We start from the raw sequence: 16,925 nt of genomic DNA on the forward strand, positions 1-16,925 counted from the left end.
ATTGATGATGGGCATTTCATGCTCCTTATCCAAGGCGAACATCGAAGAGAGTGTAGCAAGAGCGTCAGCAAACTGATTCTCCTCCCTCGGAATGTATTCAAAGATGACACTTTGGAAGAGATGTGTCAAATCTTTGATGTGCTCAACGTATGGTATCAATTTAGGATTTCGGACTTCCCAATCACCTCGTAGTTGGTAGATGACTAGGGCCGAATCACCAAACACTTTGAGCTTTAGGATACCATTGTTGATGGCTGCTTGGATTCCCAACGCGCAAGCCTCGTACTCAGCCATGTTGTTTGTACAATCGAAGTTGAGTCTTGCCGTTATGGGAATGTATTTTCCTTGTGGAGAGATTAGCACTGTGCCAATCCCTCGTCCAAGCATGTTGGAGGCTCCATCAAAATACATGGTCCATGCATCGCCTTTAGGCTCTTCATGTTGTAGATTCATTATATCCTCATTGGGGAAATCATCCTGAAGGGATTGGTAATCATTGGTCGGCCCGTGTGCTAGGTAATCAGCTAGGGTACTACCCTTGATGGCCTTTTGTGTGACATGTATGACGTCGAATTCTGATAACTGTATTTGCCATCGGGCAATCTTCCCAGTGATTATTGGTTTTTCGAACACGTACTTAATTGGATCCATTTTGGAAACCAACCAAGTAGTATGCCTAATCATATACTGCCTGAGCCGTTGTGTTGCGCATGCTAACGCACAACATGTCTTTTCTAATGGCGTTGTAGCGGGTTTCGTAGTCAAGAAATTTCTTGCTCAGGTAGTAGATGGCTCGTTCTTTCTTTCCCGTTTCATCTTGTTGTCCTAGCACACATCTCATGGACACATCAAGCACGGTTAAATAGAGGATTAATGGTCTTCCCTCGACAGGCGGCACCAATACTGGTGGATTGGCCAAGCACTGTTTGATCTTGTCGAAAGCTTGTTGACAATCCTCATTCCAAGATTCGGAATGATTCTTGCGCAACAGTCTGAATATTGGTCTACATGTGTCGGTCAACTGTGCGATGAACCTTGCGACATAGTTCACCCTGCCGAGGAATCCTCTTATCTCTTTTTCGGTCTTAGGAGGAGGCATTTCCATTATTGCCTTCACTTTATCGGGATCCACCTCTATGCCTTTTTCACTGACAATGAACCCGAGAAGCTTACCCGACCGAACTCCGAAAGTACACTTAGCCGGATTTAGCTTAAGCTGATACTTGCGAAGTCGGTTGAATAATTTTCTCAAATATTGGATATGGTCCATTTCGTCTTTTGACTTTGCGATCATGTCATCCACGTATACTTCGATTTCTTTGTGGATCATGTCGTGGAATAACGTCACCATCGCTCGTTGGTAGGTGGCACCCGCATTTTTGAGTCCAAAAGGCATCACCCTGTAGCAAAAAGTGCCCCAGGGTGTAATGAATGAAGTTTTCTCGCGGTCTTCCACATTCATCTTGATTTGGTTATACCCAGAGTACCCATCCATAAAGGAGTAGAGTGTGTTCGTGGCTGTATGATCCACTAGTGTATCAATATGTGGTAAGGGAAAATCGTCCTTTGGACTGGCACGATTCAGATCCCTATAGTCAACACAAACTCTAACCTTTCCATTCTTTTTAATGACTGGCACGATGTTAGCCAGCCATTCGGGATACTGAGATACGACCAAGAATCCCGCGTCTAATTGCTTTTCGACCTCCTCCTTGATCTTTAAAGACCACTCGGGCTTGATTCGTCGGAGCTTTTGTTTGACGGGTCGAAACCCTTCTTTCAATGGCAGCTTGTGCTCGACGATGTTAGTGTCCAAACCGGGCATATCACGGTACGACCATGCAAATATGTCTTTATATTCCCCTAACAATTGGATCAATTGTGCTCTTATTTCATCACTGATATGGGTCCCAATGTTGACCTCTTTTATTTTTTGGCCCTGCCCCAAATTTACGGTCTCCAATTTCTCTTGATACGGTTGGAGTAGGCGAGCTTCTCGTTCTAGCAGTCTTTGCAGATCCGGAGAGATGGTCTCCTCATCACTGTCCAACTCAACCCATTCATCCTCAACTTTCGGATCCCGGTCGGAGCGAACAATCACAGACATAATTGTTTTATTGGTTCTGTTTTTGGTTTAGAATTATTAATATTAATAAGAGAAAGAGAGAAAAGAACAAAAGAGAGAATGATATGTGAAAAATGCCTCTTTATTGATATGTATTAAAACTGTACAAAAAACCCTTATTTACATGAAAAGGATCTCATGATCTCGGGTACTGATCATGAGTCCCTAGAAAAAGAAAAAAATGTGGAGGGGCCCTATCGTGGCTTGCCCTTCTCTCTATTCCTGCTTTGGCAGAGGGTTCTTGCTCACGTCGGGCGCCGTTGAATCAAAGGTGACCCACCCAGCATCGATAAGTTCTTGGACTTTATATTTGAGAACTCTGCAGTTCTCCGTTGAGTGCCCCGGTGCCCCCGAATGGTATAGACATTTATCTTGTGGATTGTACCAATCGGGGTAGGGTGGATCCATTTTCTTTGGTGGAACATAAGCTAGAAGACGTGCTTCCACTAGCTTCGGCAGGAGGTCGCTATATGTGGTCGGAAGTTTATCAAACTTCTTCACAGGGTTGTATTGCGACTTTCCTGACTTCGAAGTGGAAGAAGATGAAGAAATATTTACGGCATTGACTCCTCCCTCCTTCTTCTTCCCGTAGGTCTTCTTGGCTTCAAATGATTGGGAAAGCCCAGCTAGCTTCCCACTTTTCAGCCCTTGTTCCACTCTTTCGCCAATGGTGATGATGTCCGAGAAGAGTGTTGTCGTGTTCCCTATCATCTTGTCATAATAGGGACCGGTCAACGAGTTTATGAATAGGGACACCGTCTCCTTATCCGACAGCGGGGGCTCTATTTGTGCCGCCAACTCCCTCCATCGTTGGGCGTACGCTTTAAAGGATTCATCATTTTTCTTACTCAAGGCCTGGAGATCGGACCTATCGGGTGTTAGGTCGATGTTATACTTATAGCGCTTGAGAAAGGCGTCGGCCAACTGCCTCCATGTGCACACTTGATTTCCATCCAGCTGCATATACCAATTGAGTGCAGTTTCAGCTAAGCTCTCTTGAAAGCAATGAATTAAGAGCTTTTCATTGGTGGCATATGCAGCCATTTTTCGGCAATACATGGTGAGATGACTTTTGGGGCAAGTCGATCCCACATATTTTGGGAAATCTGGCACTTTAAATTTGGGAGGGAATTGGATGTCCCTCACCAAGCACATGTCGGCGGCATCTTTGATGTCAAAATCATGCCCCTCCATAACTCTTAGCCGATCCTCAAGAGCATGGAATTGTTCCTTTGAAACCTCGGGATCTTTAATCATGATCCCCGCCCCAAGGGGTACAGCTCGTGGAGGTTCTTCCTCGTGCTCCTCCTCCTCATGATGATGGGACTCATGGTCACTGTGGTGAGACCCATGTACATTATGATGACGCATGAGCTCCATCATTTGCGCCATTTGTTCTTTGAGCTGCGAGAGCTCGGCTGTAAGCTTCTTATTTTGGTCCTCCAGCGCTTCCATCTTCTTGATTTTCTGCGCGCGTGTGAGGACAGAGAGATGACCAGCCACTTTCTAAAATGAATGCTTAATTAGTTTATTTTATGGAATGAATACGCTCTTGACATGAGCTTGATAACCCTCCATTTTTAAGGCGCTGCCTTTTTAAAACGGAGTGTTACCACCCTCCTTGACTTATGATCCCTCCCCAACGGAGAAACTCAATAGTCGTGGGTCTCTTTCACTCATGTCAAGAGGTATTGGTGAACCTAAAATGCATGGTTTATGAGGATGCATGATGTCTTATTGGTAATGATGCACATGCTCCTTACTTTTATTATATTTTCACACATGGTCTTTCCTCTCATGTCATGGTATTTTCATGCATGAGGATTATTCTTTAGACCTTATCACGAGGTTTTATTAATGCACAAACAATATCACATAAACCTATACACAAACAATTCACTCATCCACGAACAGTCACGAGCGAATCACGAGGTAGGGGTATCCTGCAGAAAAGTGCATATTCAAGGTGGTTCTAACTGTTCTCACCGGTCTGAGGCCCCCAAGGTGCCCCCATTATAGGGACCCAATTCCTCTTGTCGTAAGTCGATGGAAAGCTCCAACGAACTGTCGGACTCAAGTTCATGGTTATCACCTTGAGTGATGCTTTCCGACAACGGTCTACGGGCACCTATAGACCCATTCGACAACCGGCCGTACTAACATCCACTCCCTATGGCTTACCACTCATGCCCCCGGGTATAGAGGGAACTGTTGTGTGCAAAGGTTCGTGTGCAGTTTGTATTTCAAACAATTGCGAGAATTTAAAAATACAACAGTTATTAAAGCCAAATAGATAAAGCATGTTATCATACAAGTAAGGGGTAATGAAGTAATTTTAAACTATTATTTTAGAAATAATCCATCACTAAATGGGACTGACTCTTGAGGCTTCCCCAGTGGAGTCGCCATCTGTCGCCACCCACCGAAACGGACCTTGGCATTCGCGACGATGGTCGGACTCTTTTTAAGTTTTGAAAATGGTGGATTGCTAGAACGACTTATTCTCAAACTGAGACCTTGTCGAGCTAACAATTTTATTAAATGATTCACCAATCCATGTTAATCTCAAGCGAGACCCTCCATGGATTAGTGATTTTCGCAAAAGGTAGGGTTCTTGGAGTCGCCACCAATGTTTTACTCAAAACATTGGAAAAAGATTTAAGGCAATTGATTTTATAAATCAACCTTGGCCATTACAACCAGAGTTGGGTAAGGGAGTCGGTTACGTGCGGGGAAGGTGTTAGCACCCCACAACGCCCCATTAGGGTTCCCTATGACGGATTATTTTATAAATAACAGTGTAAAATTACTAAATTACCCCTATTTATTAGAAACGATTATAAATTAAATATCTACATGATGACAATATTAAATACGCGACAATCAGAAAGCAATAAAAGAAGGGATTTTAAGAAAAACCTCTTGAAGCGTGCTTTTATATATCTAAACAGATGTTAGGAGGCTTTTTGGCGCTCCCTCCCACTGCACGCTCGCTCGCTCCTTCCCTAAAAATTAATCTTTACTATGGAAATCAAAAAGATTTCCCTTCGACTAGTTCGAATTCTCAAGCTAAATGCTCAGAACTCAAGAACTTCGTCGGATCGGCTCTCGGAGAGATTCCTAGGGCAGAACACTGCTCAAAAACCCCAGAATACTCAAGGAGAGAGTCCAAGAAGTGTGAAAAAAGTGTCAAATGACGTCCAAATGACGTCTTATTTATAGAGGTGAGGCGCAGTACGGCCCCTGGTGTCAATACGGCCCGTATTGAAGTTTTGAACTTCAATACGGCCGTATTGAATTCAATACGGCCGTATTGAATTTCAAAAACATCAATACGGCCGTATTGGTTTCAGTACGGCCGTATTGCAGTTCAAAAATGCAATACGGGCCGTACTGAGCTCCAAAGAGGCCGTATTGAGCTCCACTCCTCTCACTTTCTTATTTTTAGCTACTCTAAGACCTCTAAACCTACAGATAGTCATCCTATGGTCTTCTGGGAGTCCTTCTGGCTGACTTTTCATTGATCTTTGATAGTCTTCGAGTCTTATTTCCGACCCGGACAATTTTAGGGGTCTACACGGCCAAAGATGAATGGGGCAGTCGAGGCAGCCAATAAAAACATTAAGAAAATAGTGCAAAAGATGGTTGTCTCATTTAAAGACTGGCATGAGATGTTACCCTTCGCTCTTCACGGTTATAGGACTTCAGTACGCACATCTACAGGAGCTACGCCATTCTCCCTCGTCTATGGGATGGAGGCAGTTCTACCCGTCGAAGTCGAAATACCTTCTCTAAGGGTAATCATGGAAGCAAAACTTTCCGAGGCAGAATGGGTTCAAAGCCGATACGACCAATTGAATCTTATCGAAGAGAAACGGCTGAACGCCATATGCCATGGTCAAGCTTATCAGAGGAAGATCAAAAAGGCTTTTGACAAGAAAGTCCACCCTCGAGTCTACCATGAGGGAGAGTTGGTAATGAAGAAGTTGCTACCAGCTCAAAAGGACAAAATCGGAAAGTGGGCCCCGAATTACGAAGGACCATACGTGGTGAAGCGAGCCTTCTCAGGAGGAGCATTGATCCTCACGCACATGGATGGAGAAGAACTTCGATACCCAGTCAACGCTGACGTGGTAAAGAAGTACTATGCTTGAAGACGTTGCTTGCATAGGCCCGCTAGGATGAAAACCCGAAAAGGGCGTCCTAGGCAAAAGTTAGGGCAAAATAAAAAGCCCGCGAGTACAAGGGTACTAGGCAAAACAAAGGCGAATTTATCCCCGCTAGGATACGTCCTAGGCAAAAATTAGGGGCAAAAGAATAAGACACAAAAACAAAGCAAGCAACGATCACTTGAATCGAAAACCGAAAGGCGGTTCAAGTGATTATCTTCTAGAAGCAAGCGTCTTGCAGTATCTACACTCCTGGCTCAGGCATCTCACCCGAAGCAATTAGGGGAACGTAAGAGCAACAATTACAGATATAATTGTTAAGCCTGATGTATATAGCCTACCCTGGCCAGCCATTCTTCAGAAATTCCATTTGTATATCTTTCTGTAAAACCATTTGTGAATATCAATAAAATATCTATTCATTTCTCTTCTCTCTTGACCATGTGATTATGCCTCTAAATTGGTGTTTCTAAAAAATTGTACGAAATTCCTTTAATAATCGGTCAATAAAGAAAGTTGGAGGGGTTCCTATAAAATCCGTAATCTCCTGCGTAAAAGGCTCACAAAAATATTCCCTCGCGTCGACGACAGAAATTCCTCCAAGAAGAGGAGGATAGGGAGAGCCATTCATTTTTCTAAAAACATTAACAAAATGATTAAACTTGCATTTGTGCATCACACACACATTAGTTGCACATTCAAAGACCTTATCATGAGGCAGTCGCATAAAAATAGAAAAATAGGAAAAATTTGTTGTGTATGACAGCAGCCAACAGAAAAAGCCAAAATCAACAAAAAAGGCAAAAATACAGAAAAAGCCGAAATCAACAAAAAAGGCAAAAATACAAGAAAAGCCGAAATCAACAAAAAAGGCAAAATACAGAAAATCCAACAAATTGTACAAAATAACTAAGCCTGGAGAGGCTTGCCGAAATAATACTCCCCAGAGACTTCTCAGCTCGCACTCTTGGGTCGAATCCCCAGTAAGAGCTATCAAAGCAAGATTAGCAAAATTCCCCAATGGAAGCATGATCATCCAAACAGAATATCCGAGTCAAAGGACTCTGACTTCCTCAGTGGAAGATAGCTTTCCAACTCAAGCGAAGAGTGAAGCTAAGCCTGCAAAGTCTTTCTAAATAATACTCTGGGATACATAAAATCCTCAATTCACATTCGCCTACTCAGAGGCACTCCTCCAAAAAAGGAAAATCCAAAAGATCAATACCCATTCCCCAAGCGGAATTTGGTATTCAACCATACACCGAACGCCAAGATGATCTGCCTAACAAAAGAGGCTAATCAAAATCAACGACAGAATCTCCTAGCGGATAACAGCCTACGCAGAGGCAATAAAATCAGAAAATCAAAAAGGGACTCCCGAATAAGGATAACCGGGATACTCCACCAACGTCGAAAGGACGTCAGCCAATCATAAGGCACCGCTCATCTCAGAAAGAGCATCTTTGTGTCTGCACCCCAAGGAATCAGAAATTCCCCAGTGGGCACCAACTACGCAATGGAAAGTTGGGACACAAGAACCTATGAGTAACTGCACATCCCCTAGACGGATCCCTGCGTTATCCAGCCCTCAGCGGCACCAAAATCAAAAACAAACCGTCGAAGCAGCATCGTGGACTGTGGAGACAAAATCATCACATATCCCTGGAGAGGGCAAACTCACACTGCCAACGTCGTCAGAAACACGGAGGCAGACCCTAGGGAGGGCAAACCGCAGACCCTGGAGAGGGCAAACTCACGCTACCAAAGTGACCAGAAGCACGGAGGTACGCAACCCTGGGGAGGGCAAACCGCAGACCCTGGAGAGGGCAAACTCACGCTACCAAAGTGATCAGAAACACGGAGGTATGCAACCCTGGGGAGGGCAAACCGCAGACCCTGGAGAGGGCAAACTCAGCTACCGAGGTTGTCAGAAACACCAAGGTAGAGCCTGGAGAGGCGGTACTCACGCTACCCCGTCGTCAGAAACACGGAGGTATGCAGCTTCCAGCTCGAGCGACGAGTGAAGCTAACCCTGGAGAGGGCAAACTCACGCTACCAAAGTGATCAGAAACACGGAGGTATGCAACCCTGGGGAGGGCAAACCGCAGACCCTGGAGAGGGCAAACTCAGCTACCGAGGTTGTCAGAAACACCAAGGTAGAGCCTGGAGAGGCGGTACTCACGCTACCCCGTCGTCAGAAACACGGAGGTATGCAGCTTCCAGCTCGAGCGACGAGTGAAGCTAAGCTTGGAGAGGTGGTACTCGGCTACCGAGGTTGTCAGAAACACCGAGGTATGCACGAGCCTGGAGAGGCGACGACTAATACTCAACCTGGAGAGGCTACTCAACAATTTTCCACCGGAAGACACTACAAGTCAGAAGGATGGCTCATTCCCCGGACAATTGGGTCAACTCCTTTACTTGTCAACCGGTACACCAAAAGGTCGTTTGACTAAGTAAAGGGGGGGCAGCTGTAGACCCCTAAAATTGTCCGGGTCAGAAATAAGACTCGAAGACTCTCAAAGACCGAAGGAAAATCAGCCGGAAGGACTCCTGGAAGACCCTAGGATGATTATTCGTAGGTTTAGAAGTCTTAGAGTAGCTTAAAATAAAGATGTGGGAGGATTGAAGCTCAATATGGCCTCCTAGAAGTTCAGTACGGCCGTACTGAACAATTTGAACTACAATACGGCCGTACTGAAACCAATACGGCCATACTGAAGTTTTTGAACTTCAGTACGGCCGTACTCAAACCAATACGGCCGTACTGAAGTTTTTGAAACTTCAGTACGGCCGTACTAAATTCAATACGGCCGTACTGTAGTTCAAATCTTCAGTACGGGCCGTATTGATGTCAGAGGCCGTACTGCGCCTCACTCCTATATATAGGACGTCATTTGGACGTCATTCCACACTTTTGGCACACATTTGGACCTTCTTGTTGAGCATTCTGGGGTTTTTGAGCAGTGTTCTGCCCTAGAATTCTCTCCGAGAGCCGATCCGACGAAGTTCTTGAGTTCTGAGCATTTAGCTTGAGAATTCGAACTAGTCGAAGGGAAATCTTTTTGATTTCCATAGTAAAGATTAATTTTTAGGGAAGGAGCGAGCGAGCGTGTAGTGGGAGGGAGCGCCAAAAAGCCTCCTAACATTTGAATATATAAAAGCACGCTTCAAAGGTTTCTTCTTCAAAATCCTTCCTTTTACTGCTTTCTGATTGTTGCATCGCATGTTTAATTTATTCATCATGTAGATATCTTATTCATAGCCGTTTATAATAAATAGGGGTAATTTAGTAATTTTACACTATTATTAATAAAATAATCCGTCATAGGGAACCCGAAAGGGGCGTTGTGGGGTGTTAACACCTTCCTCGCACGTAACCGACTACCTTACCCGTCTCTGGTTGTAATGGCCAAAGTTGATTTTTGAAATCAATTGCCTTATCTCTTTTTCCAATGTTTTGAGTAAAACATTGGTGGCGACTCCAAGAACCCTTCGTTTGCGAAAACCACTAATCCATGGAGGGTCTCGCTTGAGATTAACATGGATTGGTGACTCATTCAATAAAATTGTTAGCTCGATGAGATCTCAGTTTGAGAATAAGTCGTTCTAACAATCCACCATTTTTCCAAAACATTAAAAAGAGTCCAACCATCGTTGCGAATGCCAATGTCCGTTTCGGCGGGTGGCGACATTGAAGGACAATCCTAAGGTGCTCAACATGCTCCTCCCTAGTCTTACAATATACAAGGATGTCATATATGAAGACTACTATAAACCTATCAAGATATTGGTGAAATATCCTATTCATATAATCCATGAATACTCCAGGCGCATTAGTCACACCAAAAGACATAACTAAATATTCATAGTGCCCATAACGAGTCCTAAAAGCAGTCTTTGGGATATCCTCAGATTTCACCCGAATTTGATGGTAACCTGATCTCAAATCTATCTTACTGAACACACAAGCCCCAACTAGTTGGTCCATAAGGTCATATATTCTAGGAAAGGGATACTTATTCTTAATGGTCACTTTATTCAATTGCCTATAGTCTACGCACAACCTCATGCTCCCATCTTTCTTCTTAACCAATAAAATAGGTGCTCCCCAAGGTGAGACACTAGGCCTAATGAATTGTTTCTCCTGAAGCTCTTCTATTTGTTTCTTGAGTTCAGCTAACTCCTTAGGGGACATTCTATAAGGTGCTATAGATATGGATGCAGTGCCAGGTACTAAGTCTATGGAAAACTCAATCTCTCTCTCAAGTGGTAAGCTAGACATGTCCTTAGGGAAAACTTCAGGAAACTCACTCACTAAGGGAATCTCACTAAGCTCATCGCATTTCTCAAGCGTCAAACAGGCAAGAATCATGTAAACCTTTTCATTTTCCTTTAAACAATTTTTCATTTTATTAGCACTTAAAAACTCCCCACACTTACTCTCACCAAAGGATATGGATTTTTCAAAGCAATTTATTAGTAGGACGTGATTGGAAGATAACCAGTCCATTCCAAGAATGATATCTATTTGACTAAGAGGCAAACAAATAAGGTCAACCAGAAACTGCCTTTCAGAAATAACAATTGGACATTTAAGACAAATACTAGAGGTAGTTATGGGACCATCTGTTGGGGTTTCTACAACTAGATCATATCTCAAATAAGACACTGGAAATTTCAATTTTTGGACACAGGCAAGAGAAATGAAAGAATGAGTTGCACCAGAATCGAACAGTACAACAAAAAGATTCTCAGCTATGAAACAAATACCTTGTATTAGATTATTTGACTGAGCAGCTTCGACACCACTAAGAGCAAATACTCTTCCAGTAGTCTTCGGATGCTTAGGTTAAGAACTAGCTCCTGTTCCCATCATGCGTTGCCTTGGCGGTTGTGGACACTGAGTACTAATATGACCCTTACCACTGTAGTTGAAGCATGTTATCTCCTTGTCAAGAAAGTTATAGTGCTCATGCCCATGTTGCCCACATTTCTTGCATCAACTAATAGGTGTAGAAACAAAGCCTCCTACACTAGCAGCACCACTCACGAAAGAGTTTCTAGCAACAGATCTACTTCTAGCATGATTTCCTTGAAACTTGGCAAGAGCATAGTAAGGTTTACTCCTACCCGAAGCACCAGAATTCGAAGCACGCATAGGACCTCCAACTCCCTTGTAGAAAGCAGCATGTGCACGGTTGTCACGGTCATAGATTCTACTCTTGTTGACAAGCGTTGGGTAGTGATAAATCTCTTGATAATTGACTACTGTCTTTACCTCAAGACGAAGGCCATTCACGAACTTAATGCACTTAGCTCTTTCACCACCCTCACCATGGTAGTGAGTACAATAGCGAACCAAAGCATCAAATTTTGCAGCATACACTACCACTATATCATTTCCTTGCTTCAGCTCGAGGAATTCCACTTCCTTCTAACTCCTCACATCATCCGGGAAATACTTCTCAAGGAAGACCCTCTTGAAGTTGTCCCAATTCAAGTGCACTTCTCCATCAATCATCCTCTGAAGTGCTCCTTCCCACCAAAAATGGGCATCAACAGTCAACATGAAGGTAGCCAACCTCACCTTCTGAGCGAGAGGACACTCTATGGCATTAAAAATCTTCTCAATCTCCATTAGCCAATTCATCGCAGCATCTGGGTCATATCCTCCTTTGAAAGTAGGTGGATGATTTCGCTGAAATTGCTCCAACCAGTTAGGAGCGACTTCAACCCTATTGTTGTTACTCATAGCTTGTGCTAACGCTTGAAGGGCATCAACAATCGTACGATCATTTATACCAACCATAATCTAAGAAAATAGTACACACAATTAAATAAACAACAGACATAATCAATCATCACACTAGCATAAGTTTCACAATCAATTCATTCCATCATTCATCTACCAAACAAGCATAATAGACTCATAACTCACGGCCGATTGGATCGACCTGCTCTGATACCACTAAATGTGACACCCTCTACCCCGCATACCATAACACATAATAATAAAATTTGAATAACATAACATTTCATAATTAAAATATCAAACGTGTTCAGATAGAGAGTACCACATCCATAACTTTAAAAAATCAGCAAAAATTACAAAGAAATAAAACTAAAATTTCCAAAATATATTAATAAGTGAAACATCCTAATCTAATCCTATCTATGCCCCGATGTCACATGTCCTATCAGAGCAAAGCCCAACTCTAAAGCCTAAGCTTCATCACCTACATCCTCAGCCTCATGTCGATAATACCTGTATAACGGTCAAAGGAAAACAACAAAAAGAAAAAGGAGTAAGAAACATCTCACTCTGGCTCACAGTGTAGAAATACACACCGGATAGCCAAACACAAACAAGACAGGTGTAGCATAGATATATTAACAACAATATTACATCTCACTCATCCAAGACATAAAAATATCAATTTATCATGTAACATTAAAATGCACATTTATGGACACGGACTACATATTATCATGCATGAGGCGCCAGTAAAACATCACATGGCATATTGCCGCTAGCAATACACAAAGAGTAGTCTAGGAGTACATGCCGAGTCACACCTTCTACGCACTCTCACTAGAAGGACATATTACTAGGGTCTCGTCGGGATAGCTAAGCCGCGCAAGATACATCCCATGCATACAATGGGCGAGACTGGGACTTACAAACCAAGTTATCCCCAAGGACCAATCCCCAAAGCTTTTACACTAGGGGGCCTTCCTTAGCGGTGTATTCCATATCGTACCCTTAAAAACATTTATGCAAATAATGCATGTCAATCAAGACTCTATGCATTCTCATATTACATTATCATGTCTCATTATCATATCACATCATCATGTCTCATTAACACTTTTCACATTATCTCATCATGTTCACATAGTCTCTGCAGAGCACTCAAAATCATATAAAAACTTGTTTATTTGTGAAATTAAACACATATTCATACATCTCATTCAATAAGGAATACATCAGAACAATTAGAAAGCAAAACAGAAAACATTCATATTTTGTCTGTTTCCCATAGGGTTCCCACAGAAACCCATAGAGCACTCTAATTCATACAATAAACATTTAAAAAAGTACAATTAACTCATACAATTACCTCTTCAAACCATCTCCTCTTACAATCACCAATGCATTCCCTTAGGGTTTCCCATAGGAACCCATAGAGATCTCAGATCATACAATTAATTACATATAAGGAAAAACAATAGGCGAAACAGATACAATTGGGGAAAATCCCTCATACATGAGCATACCACAAATACAAAAAACATAGGGTTGGGGGCCAATCACATTACCCAACATGTATTCCCACACCCAAAGCGAGGTTTCTCACTCCCCCCTTACCTCGATAAGCAGGAGCTGAAACTGAAGCAGGATCTTCCTGGTCTCCTCCTCTGGGTTCCCCTTGGTCTTCAAAGAATGTAGAAAAAAAGAAGTCAGAAATGAAAAATGTGTTTTTGGGAGTGCCAGAGCGTTCTATTTATAAACGTCAAGTGTGGCCAAAATGGCCCGTTTCAAATCCGGAACGGCCTGTTTTGGACCCATTCATCATGTGTAAAAGTCACATCCGAAATGGCCCATTCCTAAACCAGAACAGCCCGTTCTGGGGTTGAGTTTAACCCATAACGTCCATGTTTGGAACGACCCGTTCTTAAACCAGAACGGTCTATTTCCAACTAGGGTTATAGGCTATTTTTGTAGTTTGGAACGGTCGTTCCAGTTTTGGAACGACCTGTTCTTGGCTACTAAAATTCAAAATATTAAAAAATAATTTTCGTAAATATTTATTATTAAAAATCTCTAAAATATTCTATAAAACCCATTTAATTAATTAAAATAATTATAAGAAAATTATCTTCATAAATATAACAATAAATAATAATTAACCATTGTATTAGTAGAAAATTTGGGATGTTACAAGTCGTTACACATTTATGGTATCAAAGTCGGTCAAATCTTTTGGATACTTTGTGGGGAGTGACCCTTCTAGGTTTCTGTTGTGTCATATCTTTGATATGTGTTAGTTTTGGTTATATATGGTGGTATAGTGTTACTAAAAGAATGTTTTGGAGTGTCAAAAAAAGTACATCACTTTTTAAGATAAAGACAAGAGCTACGCAACCAAAAAAGGATAAAAAGTTTCTAGGTCTCAGCTAAAGTTAGACACTGTTGCCAACAAACATAGGAGACTTCACGCAGTGTCTATAAACAAGAAGCGATATTTAATGCAAAATATTGTGCATTAAATGAAAGATCGAACTAGTCATAAACGACTACATTCTACTTCAATGGACACTTGCAATGGGCAAATTTTACAAGACTATATATATGACACAACTTCAAACCTAGAAAGGTTGGCGTTGACAAAGAATGGTATCAAGCCCATGAAGTAATGAAACCAGAGACAGAGCTTATAGAGTCAAATGTACCATAGTGTATTTATCTCTGTAGACTAAGGAGTTCTAAGTGTAACTTAGGAACATGCACCTTAGTGAGTGTAGCAATTGTATCCTCTTTGTGAGAGTAAACCAAACACTCAAACCGAATCATCTATCTATCATCTGTAAAGCCTGAAGAGGGCTAGGGAAAGAATACTTGTAAAATCCTGGAGAGGCTTGTCAAAGAATCCTCACTACAAGCCTAAAGAGGCTGAATAAAGAATACTAGCGCTAATGAGTGAAGTTAGCAGGCCAGGACTGGTCGACAATCCTCATTGAGAGCCTAAAGAGGCTGAACAAAGAATACTAGTACTAAAAGCCAACCAGGAGTGGTTGAGAATACTTGGGACCAGGAGTGGTTGAGAATACCCACTAAGAGCTTGAAGAGACTGAACAAAGAATACTAGAGCTAATGAGTGAAGTTAGCCAATCAGGAGTGATTGAGAATACTCGAGACCAAGAGTGGTCGAGAATACTCACTAAGAGCCTAAAGAAGCTGAACAAAGAATACTAGAGCTAATGAGTGAAGTTAGCCAACTAGGAGTGGTTGAGAATACTCAAGACCAGGAGTGGTCGAGAATACTCACTACGAGTCTGAAGAGACTGATCAAAGAATACTAGCACTGATGAATGAAGTTGGCAGACTAGAAGTGGTCGATAATACTTGGCAAACCAGAAGTGGTAATAATACTTGTACTTCATTGAAAATCTAGTGGAACCCTTCAATTGAAGGAGACTGGACGTAGCTCAGTTTGAGCGAACCAGTATAAAAATCTTTGCACTACTTTTTTATGTTTTAGAGGCAGTTTCATTTAGTTGATTTATCATACTGAAAACTTCGTCCAATGCTTATTGTTCATTACAACTATCTTTAGACGAAAACCACACTTGTTTAATTTATTATCTTAAAGAGTAGTTTTCGTTTAAGAAGTATTTTCCCTGTGCAAACGATAAACTCTCATACGCACTTTCATTTAGTTGATATATCATATTGAGGATTTCATCCATTGCACATTTGGTACTAAAACTATTTTTGGACGAAAAATAAACTTATTTAATATCTTAAGAAACAGTTTCATTTTAAGAAGTATTTTTCTTATGTAGACGTTACATCTTCAGACGCAAAATCTTTTGTTAAACTAACTCTGCACAGTTTTTCTAAGCAATCAAAATATTTTTTCCTGGACGAAAAAAAGCTTCTCTGCGAAAACGTTTTTAAAATTCCTTTGTTCACACACACATATTCAACCCCCCTTTTATGTGTTTTCATCTAACTTCAGGTTACAAATGATGGAGGTGAGTAGAAGTAGTGAAACACAAACTCCTCCTAAACTCCTCCTAGGCTCGGATCTTCTTCAATGGAGATAGAAACACACTTGAAGAACTCGTGAGGATGAAGAACACTTGCTGAAATGGAAGAAGGAAGCATCCAAGCTCAAGAACTCAAGGGATTGCACACTTCAAAGTGAAGGAAACTAGGTTTTCCTAAGGTTTTTGAAGGCATTCTCTTAGGTTTTCTCTCTTGGATATTTCGGTGACTCTTTAGGGAATTAGCTGAAGGTAATGTTCAGAAATTCTCATATATTCAAAAGTGTGTTACAAGGTGAGAAAAGTTACATTTATAGGAAAAATTAGGGTAACTTGGCGGCACCTTTAGTGAACCAAAGTGGCGCCAAGTTTGAATTTCAAATTTGAATTTGAAATTCAAACTTTGGCCACCTCACATGATCACACGGATGCTACCCTCATCTAAGTGTCATTTAAGAGTGATTTGGATTGAATTTGAAGCTCACATGGCCGGATCCACCCCATGCCATCCATGTGACTCAAATTCAATTCAAATTACTTCTAAATGATGCTTAAATGTAGCCTATTTCTCATATTAATGTATTCTTCATATAATCCTAATCTAATGACCGAAATACATTGGTCTAATGAATACAATGAATAGGAAAAATTACAAGAAGAAGAATGAACCCAATATTGGGTACCAAAAGCCCAAAGGCCCATGAAGCCCAAAACTAAGCCCAATAAGCCTATGGCCCAAAAATGTTACTCTATGTGGTCCAAAATACAAGACCAAAATATGTGAAACCTATACTAATATAATGTATACAAAACATATGAAAATATCTATAACAAAATATGGCCCATGAAAAGTTCAA

The sequence above is a fragment of the Cajanus cajan genome, chromosome 1 (assembly GCF_000230855.2).
Source record: "Cajanus cajan strain Asha chromosome 1, NIPB_CcT2T_4, whole genome shotgun sequence".
NCBI lineage: Eukaryota > Viridiplantae > Streptophyta > Magnoliopsida > Fabales > Fabaceae > Cajanus > Cajanus cajan.